This window comes from Musca autumnalis, unplaced genomic scaffold (assembly GCF_047663935.1).
Source record: "Musca autumnalis isolate F117 unplaced genomic scaffold, ASM4766393v1 scaffold_2, whole genome shotgun sequence".
NCBI lineage: Eukaryota > Metazoa > Arthropoda > Insecta > Diptera > Muscidae > Musca > Musca autumnalis.
In genome coordinates this window covers 25,542,899-25,558,548 of record NW_027411755.1, presented here as the reverse complement: position 1 = coordinate 25,558,548, position 15,650 = coordinate 25,542,899, and the positions used below count along the sequence as shown (strand labels likewise).

Genomic DNA, 15,650 nt, shown 5'->3' with positions numbered 1-15,650 from the left:
CAAGCACAATAAGCGTGGGATTTTTAAAGATTTTTAGGAGGAACCTTCAAGGAACCTTCAAGCACAATAAGCGTGGATTTTTTAAAGATTTTTAGGAGAACAGCAAGAGAGCACATAGTGATTTTTAAGATTTTAGGAGGAACCTTCAAGCACATAAGCGTGGATTTTAAAGATTTTTAGGAGGACCTTCAAGCACAATAAGCGTGGATTTTTTAAGATTTTTAGGAGGAACCTTCAAGCACAATAAGCGTGGATTTTTTAAAGATTTTTAGGAGGAACCTTCAAGCACAATAAGCGTGGATTTTTTAAAGATTTTTAGGAGGAACCTTCAAGCACAATAAGCGTGGATTTTTTAAAGATTTTTAGGAGGAACCTTCAAGCACAATAAGCGTGGATTTTTTAAAGATTTTTAGGAGGAACCTTCAAGCACAATAAGCGTGGATTTTTTAAAGATTTTTAGGAGGAACCTTCAAGCACAATAAGCGTGGATTTTTTAAAGATTTTTAGGAGGAACCTTCAAGCACAATAAGCGTGGATTTTTTAAAGATTTTTAGGAGGAACCTTCAAGCACAATAAGCGTGGATTTTTTAAAGATTTTTAGGAGGAACCTTCAAGCACAATAAGCGTGGATTTTTTAAAGATTTTTAGGAGGAACCTTCAAGCACAATAAGCGTGGATTTTTTAAAGATTTTTAGGAGGAACCTTCAAGCACAATAAGCGTGGATTTTTTAAAGATTTTTAGGAGGAACCTTCAAGCACAATAAGCGTGGATTTTTTAAAGATTTTTAGGAGGAACCTTCAAGCACAATAAGCGTGGATTTTTTAAAGATTTTTAGGAGGAACCTTCAAGCACAATAAGCGTGGATTTTTTAAAGATTTTTAGGAGGAACCTTCAAGCACAATAAGCGTGGATTTTTTAAAGATTTTTAGGAGGAACCTTCAAGCACAATAAGCGTGGATTTTTTAAAGATTTTTAGGAGGAACCTTCAAGCACAATAAGCGTGGATTTTTTAAAGATTTTTAGGAGGAACCTTCAAGCACAATAAGCGTGGATTTTTTAAAGATTTTTAGGAGGAACCTTCAAGCACAATAAGCGTGGATTTTTTAAAGATTTTTAGGAGGAACCTTCAAGCACAATAAGCGTGGATTTTTTAAAGATTTTTAGGAGGAACCTTCAAGCACAATAAGCGTGGATTTTTTAAAGATTTTTAGGAGGAACCTTCAAGCACAATAAGCGTGGATTTTTTAAAGATTTTTAGGAGGAACCTTCAAGCACAATAAGCGTGGATTTTTTAAAGATTTTTAGGAGGAACCTTCAAGCACAATAAGCGTGGATTTTTTAAAGATTTTTAGGAGGAACCTTCAAGCACAATAAGCGTGGATTTTTTAAAGATTTTTAGGAGGAACCTTCAAGCACAATAAGCGTGGATTTTTTAAAGATTTTTAGGAGGAACCTTCAAGCACAATAAGCGTGGATTTTTTAAAGATTTTTAGGAGGAACCTTCAAGCACAATAAGCGTGGATTTTTTAAAGATTTTTAGGAGGAACCTTCAAGCACAATAAGCGTGGATTTTTTAAAGATTTTTAGGAGGAACCTTCAAGCACAATAAGCGTGGATTTTTTAAAGATTTTTAGGAGGAACCTTCAAGCACAATAAGCGTGGATTTTTTAAAGATTTTTAGGAGGAACCTTCAAGCACAATAAGCGTGGATTTTTTAAAGATTTTTAGGAGGAACCTTCAAGCACAATAAGCGTGGATTTTTTAAAGATTTTTAGGAGGAACCTTCAAGCACAATAAGCGTGGATTTTTTAAAGATTTTTAGGAGGAACCTTCAAGCACAATAAGCGTGGATTTTTTAAAGATTTTTAGGAGGAACCTTCAAGCACAATAAGCGTGGATTTTTTAAAGATTTTTAGGAGGAACCTTCAAGCACAATAAGCGTGGATTTTTTAAAGATTTTTAGGAGGAACCTTCAAGCACAATAAGCGTGGATTTTTTAAAGATTTTTAGGAGGAACCTTCAAGCACAATAAGCGTGGATTTTTTAAAGATTTTTAGGAGGAACCTTCAAGCACAATAAGCGTGGATTTTTTAAAGATTTTTAGGAGGAACCTTCAAGCACAATAAGCGTGGATTTTTTAAAGATTTTTAGGAGGAACCTTCAAGCACAATAAGCGTGGATTTTTTAAAGATTTTTAGGAGGAACCTTCAAGCACAATAAGCGTGGATTTTTTAAAGATTTTTAGGAGGAACCTTCAAGCACAATAAGCGTGGATTTTTTAAAGATTTTTAGGAGGAACCTTCAAGCACAATAAGCGTGGATTTTTTAAAGATTTTTAGGAGGAACCTTCAAGCACAATAAGCGTGGATTTTTTAAAGATTTTTAGGAGGAACCTTCAAGCACAATAAGCGTGGATTTTTTAAAGATTTTTAGGAGGAACCTTCAAGCACAATAAGCGTGGATTTTTTAAAGATTTTTAGGAGGAACCTTCAAGCACAATAAGCGTGGATTTTTTAAAGATTTTTAGGAGGAACCTTCAAGCACAATAAGCGTGGATTTTTTAAAGATTTTTAGGAGGAACCTTCAAGCACAATAAGCGTGGATTTTTTAAAGATTTTTAGGAGGAACCTTCAAGCACAATAAGCGTGGATTTTTTAAAGATTTTTAGGAGGAACCTTCAAGCACAATAAGCGTGGATTTTTTAAAGATTTTTAGGAGGAACCTTCAAGCACAATAAGCGTGGATTTTTTAAAGATTTTTAGGAGGAACCTTCAAGCACAATAAGCGTGGATTTTTTAAAGATTTTTAGGAGGAACCTTCAAGCACAATAAGCGTGGATTTTTTAAAGATTTTTAGGAGGAACCTTCAAGCACAATAAGCGTGGATTTTTTAAAGATTTTTAGGAGGAACCTTCAAGCACAATAAGCGTGGATTTTTTAAAGATTTTTAGGAGGAACCTTCAAGCACAATAAGCGTGGATTTTTTAAAGATTTTTAGGAGGAACCTTCAAGCACAATAAGCGTGGATTTTTTAAAGATTTTTAGGAGGAACCTTCAAGCACAATAAGCGTGGATTTTTTAAAGATTTTTAGGAGGAACCTTCAAGCACAATAAGCGTGGATTTTTTAAAGATTTTTAGGAGGAACCTTCAAGCACAATAAGCGTGGATTTTTTAAAGATTTTTAGGAGGAACCTTCAAGCACAATAAGCGTGGATTTTTTAAAGATTTTTAGGAGGAACCTTCAAGCACAATAAGCGTGGATTTTTTAAAGATTTTTAGGAGGAACCTTCAAGCACAATAAGCGTGGATTTTTTAAAGATTTTTAGGAGGAACCTTCAAGCACAATAAGCGTGGATTTTTTAAAGATTTTTAGGAGGAACCTTCAAGCACAATAAGCGTGGATTTTTTAAAGATTTTTAGGAGGAACCTTCAAGCACAATAAGCGTGGATTTTTTAAAGATTTTTAGGAGGAACCTTCAAGCACAATAAGCGTGGATTTTTTAAAGATTTTTAGGAGGAACCTTCAAGCACAATAAGCGTGGATTTTTTAAAGATTTTTAGGAGGAACCTTCAAGCACAATAAGCGTGGATTTTTTAAAGATTTTTAGGAGGAACCTTCAAGCACAATAAGCGTGGATTTTTTAAAGATTTTTAGGAGGAACCTTCAAGCACAATAAGCGTGGATTTTTTAAAGATTTTTAGGAGGAACCTTCAAGCACAATAAGCGTGGATTTTTTAAAGATTTTTAGGAGGAACCTTCAAGCACAATAAGCGTGGATTTTTTAAAGATTTTTAGGAGGAACCTTCAAGCACAATAAGCGTGGATTTTTTAAAGATTTTTAGGAGGAACCTTCAAGCACAATAAGCGTGGATTTTTTAAAGATTTTTAGGAGGAACCTTCAAGCACAATAAGCGTGGATTTTTTAAAGATTTTTAGGAGGAACCTTCAAGCACAATAAGCGTGGATTTTTTAAAGATTTTTAGGAGGAACCTTCAAGCACAATAAGCGTGGATTTTTTAAAGATTTTTAGGAGGAACCTTCAAGCACAATAAGCGTGGATTTTTTAAAGATTTTTAGGAGGAACCTTCAAGCACAATAAGCGTGGATTTTTTAAAGATTTTTAGGAGGAACCTTCAAGCACAATAAGCGTGGATTTTTTAAAGATTTTTAGGAGGAACCTTCAAGCACAATAAGCGTGGATTTTTTAAAGATTTTTAGGATGAACCTTCAAGCACAATAAGCGTGGATTTTTTAAAGATTTTTAGGATGAACCTTCAAGCACAATAAGCGTGGATTTTTTAAAGATTTTTAGGAGGAACCTTCAAGCACAATAAGCGTGGATTTTTTAAAGATTTTTAGGAGGAACCTTCAAGCACAATAAGCGTGGATTTTTTAAAGATTTTTAGGAGGAACCTTCAAGCACAATAAGCGTGGATTTTTTAAAGATTTTTAGGAGGAACCTTCAAGCACAATAAGCGTGGATTTTTTAAAGATTTTTAGGAGGAACCTTCAAGCACAATAAGCGTGGATTTTTTAAAGATTTTTAGGAGGAACCTTCAAGCACAATAAGCGTGGATTTTTTAAAGATTTTTAGGAGGAACCTTCAAGCACAATAAGCGTGGATTTTTTAAAGATTTTTAGGAGGAACCTTCAAGCACAATAAGCGTGGATTTTTTAAAGATTTTTAGGAGGAACCTTCAAGCACAATAAGCGTGGATTTTTTAAAGATTTTTAGGAGGAACCTTCAAGCACAATAAGCGTGGATTTTTTAAAGATTTTTAGGAGGAACCTTCAAGCACAATAAGCGTGGATTTTTTAAAGATTTTTAGGAGGAACCTTCAAGCACAATAAGCGTGGATTTTTTAAAGATTTTTAGGAGGAACCTTCAAGCACAATAAGCGTGGATTTTTTAAAGATTTTTAGGAGGAACCTTCAAGCACAATAAGCGTGGATTTTTTAAAGATTTTTAGGAGGAACCTTCAAGCACAATAAGCGTGGATTTTTTAAAGATTTTTAGGAGGAACCTTCAAGCACAATAAGCGTGGATTTTTTAAAGATTTTTAGGAGGAACCTTCAAGCACAATAAGCGTGGATTTTTTAAAGATTTTTAGGAGGAACCTTCAAGCACAATAAGCGTGGATTTTTTAAAGATTTTTAGGAGGAACCTTCAAGCACAATAAGCGTGGATTTTTTAAAGATTTTTAGGAGGAACCTTCAAGCACAATAAGCGTGGATTTTTTAAAGATTTTTAGGAGGACCCAAAAGCCACAAGAAGGTGTGGAATTTTTAAAGATTTTTATAAGGACCCAAAAGCCACAATAAGGCGAGGATTTTTTAAAGATTTTTAGGAGGACCCAAAAGCCACAATAAGGCGAGGATTTTTTAAAGATTTTTAGGAGGACCCAAAAGCCACAATAAGCGTAGATTTTTTAAAGAATTTTAGGAGGACCCTTCAACCACAATAAACGTGGATTTTTTAAACAGTTTTAGGAGGACCCTTCAACCACAATAAACGTGGATTTTTTAAACAGTTTAAAAACGTTTTTGGGAGGACCCAATAGCCACAATAATCGTGGATTTGTGAATCATTTTTATAAGTTGACGTTAAGATCGGAAGCCGGAGCAAGTACCTCTAGTAGTCAACAGCCTTATTTGTTATTGTGGAGTCAGTTTATCATTCTGAATATTGTTATTTTGCCCAGTAAGGCCTATGGCTTCCGATTAATTGCCTGCAGAAAAACCTTTTCTTGTTCCTTGTGGTGGTTCCAATTCATATTCGGCACCCCAAAGAGCGGCATGATATGGACATTTTTTTGCTAAAAAAAAATAGATCATTAATATATTATAACCTTCAATGAAATTTCATGTGAACTTACCAATCATGTCCAGGCCAAAACCTCATGCAAAAAAATAACAACTTTCAATTTTATTTCTCTGTTTCAAACATTTTACGCTAAATGTGTTTTGAAATCACGCAATTTGGCATAGAAAGCAACAACGAAATCGGACAACAATACGTCACTGAAAAGAAAAACAAAAGAAAGAAACAATGAAATGAATTAGAGCACCACCAGGGAAAAGTAAATGGCAAATTGCACGCAATATTAAATTGAATGAAAGTTGGTTGGTGTTAGAAATGGATTTTTTATTTAAATAAATTATATTTCAGAATATTTAATTTAATTGAAGTTTGAAGAATAATAAATTAAAAATAAACACAATAAATGTGGATTTTTGAAAGATTTTTGGCAACATCATATCAACCACAAGAAGCGTGGATTTTTTAAAGATTTTTTGGGATGACTGTTCACTACAATAAGAGTGGATTTTTAAAGATTTTTAAGACCACCCAAAAGCCACAATTAGAGTTTGTTATTAAAACATTTTTAAGGGCACCCTGAAGCTACAATAAGCCTGTATGTTAGAATCATTTTTAAAAGCCCAAATAAGTAACTCTTGTGCCAGGCACTTAAAATAACACATGAAAACATATCAGCTTTTAGGAGAGAGCGGGGGGTAAGGAGCTCCCTTTCTCCCTTCTTACGCATAAGCTCAAAACATTTTCATGAAAATTTTCATAGTCTGGCACAAGACTAAAAATTTTCAATATTCGAAATATCCCAAATAAACCAACCCCATCAACCTCCCTTCCAAGTATATAATTTGATATTTCAAAATATCCTTAAACTGAAATATATTCCAGTAAATGTCGTCTCCTTGTATTCTCATTTGCACCTTAAAACATATTGTCTTTCTCGAGATGTTTCCTTTTTTGATTTTCTTTTTTCCCTACGGTATTCATTTAGCAAGAACTTCCGAATTCCGTTTCAAGAAAGGAAACAAAGAAATAAAACAGCAACAAACGATGACGACGACGACGGCATGATTATTTGTAGCCATCCATGTATCACACGTTCACTTGTTGTCAGAGGGTTTTTGGGTGCTTGGCTACAGCCACAAAATATGTATCATAAATACTCATTTGTAATATAATAATAGGTGTGTTTTTTTTTTCAATGTCAAAAAACACATTTCTTGGAAACTGAACATTTGGAAATGGAGGGAGGGAAGATCAGTAGTCACTTGGAAGAAATATTATATATTGTTTTAATATTTTCCTTTTGTGAATTTCTTTTTGAACTTTTGTTTGTAGGATAAATTGGATTTTTTATAGTCCTCGACAAACAAAAAACACATCAAATATTCCTCCACACATGGTGATGATGATGGTGGTGATGTTTCTTTTTCCCCTGGGCACCATCATCCGCCCGTAAGCAACTGACGAATGATGATATTTGGGATTGTTTATGTTCCGTGTAATTTGTTTTGAAATGTTATTCCTCATTAAATATTTAAATATACGAATAAATTGTTGGGCCTTAAATAACGATGAATAAACGAAACACAGGTTCATGGGCGTTGTGAAGTGATGTTTGATCCGGGAAAATGAAACTTAACGCCAATTTGGCTCAACATATTGGTGAGAAATATTCTGAAAAAACTTTAAAAAAATTCACCATTAAAATTTTAAAATTGAGAAAGCATTTAAATTATGTTTAGCAAAATATTATTTTTTTTAGAGAATTTGAGGTTTTTTTAGTAACTCACATGAAAGCGATCGCCTCCAATTTTTTGCAGAAGCAGGATATTAGTTCTCTTTGATCTCCTAGTACTCTAAAAAAAACCCTCCTTACGGTCTCCCCTTTGAAATCATGCCTTTTGTTCACGTCTCTGAATATCCATCTAAAAAGGACCATTAAAAATATTTATTGTATTTGTTGTTATTGTTGGTTTGTTTGGATCCTTTTACCACACCTATGCGGTTGTTGTTCTCTGGCAAACCTTAAATTTATTCTTTGCGGTTTTCCCAAAATAAAAGTAGTAAATGCCAACATACCGTCACACATGCACAAGGTAAGGGGGATCAAATGTTTCAATTTATAAACATTTATGTGGGGTAAATAAATAAAGAATGCTCCTTGGCCTCAGTTGGTGAGAAGGCACAATGGGACAGGCTTGGAAAATTGCAAAGTATTTAAGAGGGCTCCTAGACGTTTAATGTAATCCTTTAAGAGCAATATTATACCTGGAAGCGCATCTATGGAGGTCCTGGATTTTTTAAAGTAACAACCCGAAGCTTAGATTTTTTAACGATTTTTAAAGAGGACAAAATAACCACAATAAGCTTGGATTTTTTAAAGATTTTTAATATAACAAAATAACCACAATAAGCGTGGATTTTTTAAAGATTTTTAATATAACAAAATAACCACAAAAGCTAAATTCTTCAACATCAGCTTTATTTGCTCTCATGCTCCCACTGAAGAAAAGGACGAACAGACCAAAGATATATTTTACGAGCGCTTAGAAGAAACATATGACCGTTGCCCTGCCCATGACATTAAAATCATTCTAGGCGATTGTAATGCCAAAATTGGAAAGGAGAATATCTTTGGCCCAACAGTCGGGAAATTCAGTCTCCACAGTGAAACATCTGACAATGGTATGAGGCTGATAGACTTTGCAGCTGCAAAAAACATGGTAGTTAGCAGTACCAGATTTAAGCATCTCGATATTCATAAGGGCACCTGGCTGTCCCCAGACCAAAGAACAAGTAATCAAATTGATCATGTTGTGATAGATGGAAGACATTCATCCAGCGTGTTGGATGTACGATCGTTCCGAGGCGCAAACATTGATTCGGACCACTATCTTGTTGCAGCAAGGGTACGTACCCGTCTAAACGTTGCAAATAAAGCACGAACAGACACAACGCGGAAGTTGGACATCGATAGGCTGCAAACACAACAGATAGCCACAGCATATTCCACTCAACTAGCCCAATTGCTTAACGCGAGCACTCCTTGTCCCGATAACATAACAACACAATGGCAAAATATTGCCCACTCCATGCAAACAGCCGCAAAATCCATACTTGGATTCCAGAGACCTCCACAAAGGAATTCATGGTATGACCAGGAGTGTCGTGCTGCTACCGAAGATAAAAATGCGGCATATAGAGCTACTTTACAATCAGTAGCAACGCGTAGCGCACGAGAGAGATATCGGGAGAAAAGGAGAGAAGAGAAACGTCTTTTCCGCAAGAAAAAGAGAGAAATGGAAAAGCGGGAGTGTGAAAAAATCGAGATGTACAGGAGCCAGAATGAAGTCCGAAAATTCTACCAAAGAGTGAAACATCAAACAGATGGCTTTGGTACAGGCACATCCTCCTGTAGAGACCAGCAAGGTAATCTGGTAACAGATACAGATAGCGTGCTCAGGATATGGAAGGAACATTTCTCCAATCTGCTGGTATCCAATAGTGGCGAAGACGATGATACCGCAGATCCAATCCCAGAAGATGGTATAGAATGTATACCACCCGGCCAAGATGAGGTAAAAACAGCAATCAACCGGCTGAAGAATAATAAAGCAGCAGGAGCCGATGGCTTACCAGCCGAGCTGTTTAAAACCGGAGGCGACGCGCTGATAAGGTGTATGCATCAGCTAGTTAGCACCATCTGGAAGGAAGAACGCGTACCCGACGATTGGAACCTGAGCATCCTATGTCCCGTCCACAAGAAAGGAGATAAGACTGTATGCTCCAACTATAGGGGCATAAGTCTACTCCCTATTGCCTATAAGATAGTGTCAGGGATACTGTGCGAACGAATAAAGCCTATGGTCAACGAGATAATTGGACCATACCAATGTGGCTTTAGACCTGGCAAGTCCACCATTGACCAGATATTTACCCTGCGGCAAATCCTAGAGAAGACCCAAGAGATGCAGATCGACACATTTCACCTTTTTGTCGATTATAAAGCAGCATTCGACAGTCCCCTCCGATCAAAGGTATTCCATGCAATGTCTGAATTTGGTATTCCCGCAAAGCTCATCCGGCTTTGTAAGATGACTCTAACTGATACTAGGTCCTCAGTTAAAATTGGAAAGAACCTCTCCGAAGAATTTTGTACCAAAAGAGGTTTCAGACAAGGAGACAGCCTTTCGTGTGACCTATTCAACATTTTGCTGGAAAAGGTAATACGAGATGCAAATGTCAAAAGAAATGGCACAATTTACACCAATAGCCACATGTTACTTGCCTATGCTGATGACATAGACATCATGGGACGATCAGTAAAGGAAGTAACTGATACCTTTAGGAAGGTCGAAGCAGAATCTGCGAAAGTGGGTCTGGCGGTAAACGGCGAAAAGACCAAATTGATGGTGTCGACGCGCAAAGCGTCCATAGAGCTCGGACCAACCGTAGAATTTGGTACCTATAATTTTGAGGTAGTTAAAGACTTCGTCTACCTCGGCACTGCCATAAACACAACAAACAACATCAGTTGTGAAATAAGAAGAAGAATTGTATTGGCCAACAGATGCTACTATGGATTAACTAAGCAATTTAAAAACAAAGCCACATCTCGTCAAACAAAAATAACACTATACAAAACGCTGATACTACCCGTGCTAATGTATGGCTCCGAAGCATGGGTACTTGCGCAAGCAGATAAGGCAGTGCTTGGTGTGTTTGAGAGGAAAATTCTTCGAAAGATCTACGGGCCGATTTGCGTTGACGGTGAATATCGACGTCGTATGAACCACGAGCTATATAAGCTATACAAAGACATGCATATAGTTAAACGTATCGAGATGCAACGATTGCGTTGGCTAGGCCATATCATGAGAATGAGCGATGATGAACCCGCTAAAAAGGCGTATGAATACATGCCACATGGCGGTGCACGCAGAATCGGCAGGCCTAAGCTTCGATGGAGCACACAAGTGGATGAAGAAATGGAAAGGCGCGGTATTCCAAAAAGTCAAGCGAAAAGCAGAGAGGAATGGAGATCTTTTCTTAGTTCGGTCTATGGAACAAATGTTCTGTAATGGGCCAACTAAGTAAGTAAGTAAGTAACCACAATAAGCATGGATTTTTTAAAGATTTTTAATATAACAAAATAACCACAATAAGCGTGGATTTTTTAAAGATTTTTAAGAGGACAAAATGACCACAATAAGCGTGGATTTTTTAAAGATTTTTAAGAGGACAAAATAACCACAATAAGCGTGGATTTTTTAAAGATTTTTAATAGGACAAAATAACCACAATAAGCGTGGATTTTTTAAAGATTTTTAATAGGACAAAATAACCACAATAAGCGTGGATTTTTTAAAGATTTTTAATAGGACAAAATAACCACAATAAGCGTGGATTTTTTAAAGATTTTTAATAGGACAAAATAACCACAATAAGCGTGGATTTTTTAAAGATTTTTAATAGGACAAAATAACCACAAGAAGCTTGCATACATTCTCGTTATACTCAAAGAGACATGCTGGCATAGCTGGCGTTATCACAAAACGCGTGCCGGGACCACATAAATCATGCATTAAATCCAGGCAAAGCCAATAAGTAAAATAAAAAGTGCAATATAAAAGTGAAAAATAGCTGCGAATGATAAATGACGGCAATATAACAAAAGAGCTTTATGTAGGTAAAGACGCTAGAGCTTGCAAAATGTCCGATACTTTTGATATTTGGATTATAAAATAACGATAATATCTATAATAATTTTATCAGAAACTGTTGCTAAATTATGAATTGGAATTACGAAATTGAGTGGTCAGCTTGTTAAGATGATGATGACGAAGTATAGGCCAATGAAATGAAATGAAAAATGAAAATGAAGTGATGAGTGAAAATATGACTATGTCTTGTAAAGGATTGTGTGATTCAAAATCAGTGGTCAGATGGAATGTTGCGTAATTAGCTATTCTTTGTAATGAGTTGAAAAAAAAATCTGAAGGGACATATTGAACATTTTGATGTGGCCCTAAATTAAAATAAAGTGCCAACCATTATGAAAACTATTGCAAAACCTTAGTATTAGAGCGTTACTTCTTTAAAGCGATGCTAACTCATTCAACAATTCTAACTTTTTGCACTTTTAATTGCAAAAATTTGAAGTCAGACCTTCTCTATTCTCGAAACGAATTTTGTTTTCGACGAAATCTTTCAATCTTGTGTGGATACAGCTCGGAGAAGCCGGGAAGAGTAGCATTCACATGAGGAGTTGCTTGTCCTATGCCGGTATAATGTGTGCAGGACAAGTACAATACAATGTGGGTGGTTAAATTTGCCTTCAGCATCTAAAAGCATTATCAGAGGGGTTTGGACAAACGTCCTCTTTCGGTGTCATTTTGATTTATGTTCCTCTATTTATAATACGCTACTTATCTCACAAAGAGTGTCTATTCATTAGCTGTGATTCAAAATCAGTGGTCAGATGGAATGTTGCGTATTCAGCTATTCTTTGTAATGAGTTGAAAAAAACAAATCTGAAGGGACATATTGAACATTTTGCTGTGGCCCAAAATTAAAATGAAGTGCCAACCCTTATGATAACTATTGCAAAACCTTAGCATTAGAGCTTTATTTCTTTACAGCGACGCTGACTACTTCAAAAGTTCTAACTTTTTGCACTTTTAATTGCAAAAATTTGAAGTCAGACCTTCTCTATTCTCGAAACGAATTTTGTTTTCGACGAAAATTTTCAATCTTATGTGGATACAGCTCGGATTAGCCGCGAAGAGTAGCATTCACATGAGGAGTTGCTTGTCCTATGCCGGCATAACGTGTGCAGGACAAGTACAATACAATGTGGGTGGTTACATTTGTCTTCAGCATCAACAAACATTATCAGAGTGGTTTGGGACGGACGTCCTCTTTCGGTGTCATTTTGATTTATGTTCCTCTATTTATAATACGCTACTTATCTCACAAAGGGTGTCTATTCATTAGCTTATCTCACAAAGAGCTCTATTCTTTACTCGCACGGTGTCACGTTGACAGGTAGGAAAGGTCATCATTGTACACATAGTTGGAATGACAGCCATAAAACAAAATCTAAATAAATGCAACGCCATTAATGCACATCAATGCATTAGAGTGTAAATAGTTCCAAATTATATGTGGTTGATGTATTCTTAAAACTAATGGACATCGACAAGATTTACAGCAAGCCATAAAGTTGTTATAAAAAAGTATTTTTTTGAAATGCGTTTTCATCTGCAAGAGATGCGATTAAAATTAATCAAAAGTAGTATATTATATGCTTTGAATTACATTGAAAAACTTACACAAGTAACTGCAGAATCATTTACAAAATCTTTATTGGTGTAATTTGTCCATTAGTTTAATGTTCTTCTCCAGAGAGGTCTCTTTTTCGAACGTAAATATAAAAGTTGACTGCGTGGAATTTTAGGAAGTAGTAACCAATTTCTTTCATAATTTTTAAGTAGTTCTCCAGAAAGCATTTGCCAATAACAAAAACCTCTTTTTCTTAAAAAACATCAGCTTTCAGCGTTAATAGAATTGTCCAAAAGTAGTAGATTCCAGACCCATGGTGCAGTCTCACGCACAAACCTTCTCATGGTGTTGAAAAGTGGCAGGTGGCTGTGAAGAAATTTGAAGATGTAATAAAAATTCTTAATAAATATTGATATTCATACTCACATAAATGTTTCCGTTTTTGACCTCCTCATCTTCTCCCCAAAAATTGTTTATTAATAATTTAGAAGTCCACAAAACCTGTGTGTGTGCGTATGTTTCAGTTCATGCAACATAGGAAATTTGCTGTTCATGGTGATTCATGATTTGTAATATAGTTTGTATTTGTGTATCCGTGTGTGCCTTTTTGGTTGGTGGTTTAATGCACTTTTGGGTTATTAAACGAATCATTGTGGTTTTCAAATTGTCATTTCGTTATACACACATGCATACTTACATATGAATATGTATTGCTAACCAATATTTTATGGTGATACAAGGGAATTAAAGTAAAGTCACAAATTCGAAAAAAAGATGGGAGAAGGTCATTTAACCCAAAACCACTGGACAACCCATTTTTCGATGACAATTGCAGTAATTTTGGGCCAAGATGAATCAGAATCGTTATCAGAAAAAAACTTTGATAATCGTCATGGATCACCTTATTTGCATAGTCATCTCTGGCATTTTCATATTAAAATCATTTAATATTACATTGCATCCAGAAAATTTGCCTTTAAAATCTTTAAAAAACAACCACGCTTTTGGTGGTTATTGGATCCTCTTAAAAATCTTTAAAAAATCCACGCTTTTTGTGGGGTTTTGGATCCTCTTAAAAATCTTAAAAATAATCTACGCTTTTTATGGTTATTATATCCTCTTAAAAATCTTAAAAATAGTCTACGCTTTTTATGGTTATTGGATCCTCATAAAAATCTAGGTGTTTCTTTGTGGTTATTGGGTCCTCTTAAAAATCTTAAAAATAATCTACGCTTTTTATGGTTATTGGATCTTCATAAAAAACTAGGTGTTTCTTTGTGGTTATTGGATACTCTTAAAAATCTTAAAAATAATCTACGCTTTTTATGGTTATTGGATTCTCATAAAAATCTAGGTGTTTCTTTGTGGTTATTGGGTCCTCTTAAAAATCTTTAAAAAAATTACGCTTGTTGTGGTTTTTTGGTCCTCTTATAAATCTTTAAAAACATAGCTTATTGCGGTTTTTGGACCTTCCTAAAAATCTTTGTAAAATTCACCGTTTTGTTCTCATTTTCCCCGATTTTCTGATGTCATTAGGACCTCCTTATTTGTTGTTTTAAATACACATTCATATCCTCTTGATATTTTTTGTGGCTTAAAAATTGGGACGCTGTGTGGCGATTCTTAACAAAAGCAATCAAATACCCAACAACAGCTAAAAGAATCACAATAAAAATAACAATTCAAATAAATCCCTCCTCAATTATACCTTACCTTTCGGATGAATTGCTGTTTAATTGTTTTCTTGGCGCGTTTAAAAAATCTCATTGTGTTCTCATTTTGCTTTGTTTGTTTTTGTTTATTTTTTTGGGCACAAAAGGCTCCCATAGACCACTCCAAAAAAATTAAGGTTAATTTCAGCAACATGTAATATTTTTTTAACGGCAATTTTTATGTTGGTCTTGTTATTGTTTGTTGATGGCCTAAAGGCAAAATTCCATACACCACAAAAATATATTTTTAAGCTGCATTTGGATTTATGTTTTCAATTGTGGGGAGGGGGTAGGTATGGGTGTTATGAAAAGAAACAAAAAACCAACAAGAACAAAAAAGAAAACAAATAAACGTGTTCACAGAGGTGATTTGTATTCCATTGATGTCATTTGAGTCTTTCGCTTTAAAAAACTTCTGCTATTTGCTATCGTTAACCATCTATCAGTCAACTCACTCAGACCTCAGGCAAATTTAAGCTATTCTTGAAATAGTTTTTGCACGCAATTCAATGATAATAAAATCATTATACTTTTGGCTATTTTTGTTGGTAATTTTGTTTTGACGAAACAGCAAAAAATTATCCAACAATTAAAATACTTAAAAAGGCACATACACTATCTGCAGCAGCCATCAATTCAATGATAAACCAAATATGGCTAAGCATTGAATAAAAACTCTAGTCATAATACAACCAGCAGCAAGCAATTGCGGCTGGAGGTATTCCGTCTGCCAATCGTAAATAAATGTTTGCATAAAATTATGGTGTTACTGAAGTGGCTACAATTAAACAAACATTATTGCCCTAAGCTTTATAGGGCTTTTCCCACAACACA

General features: G+C 35.1%; 1 protein-coding gene across 5 annotated transcripts in view; it reads left to right on the top strand.

The window, feature by feature from the left end:
• Nucleotides 1-15,650, top strand: part of LOC141393803 (beta-1,4-glucuronyltransferase 1) — a 216,279-nt gene that overhangs the window by 187,390 nt on the left and 13,239 nt on the right. The gene's annotated exons all lie outside the window — the stretch shown is intronic.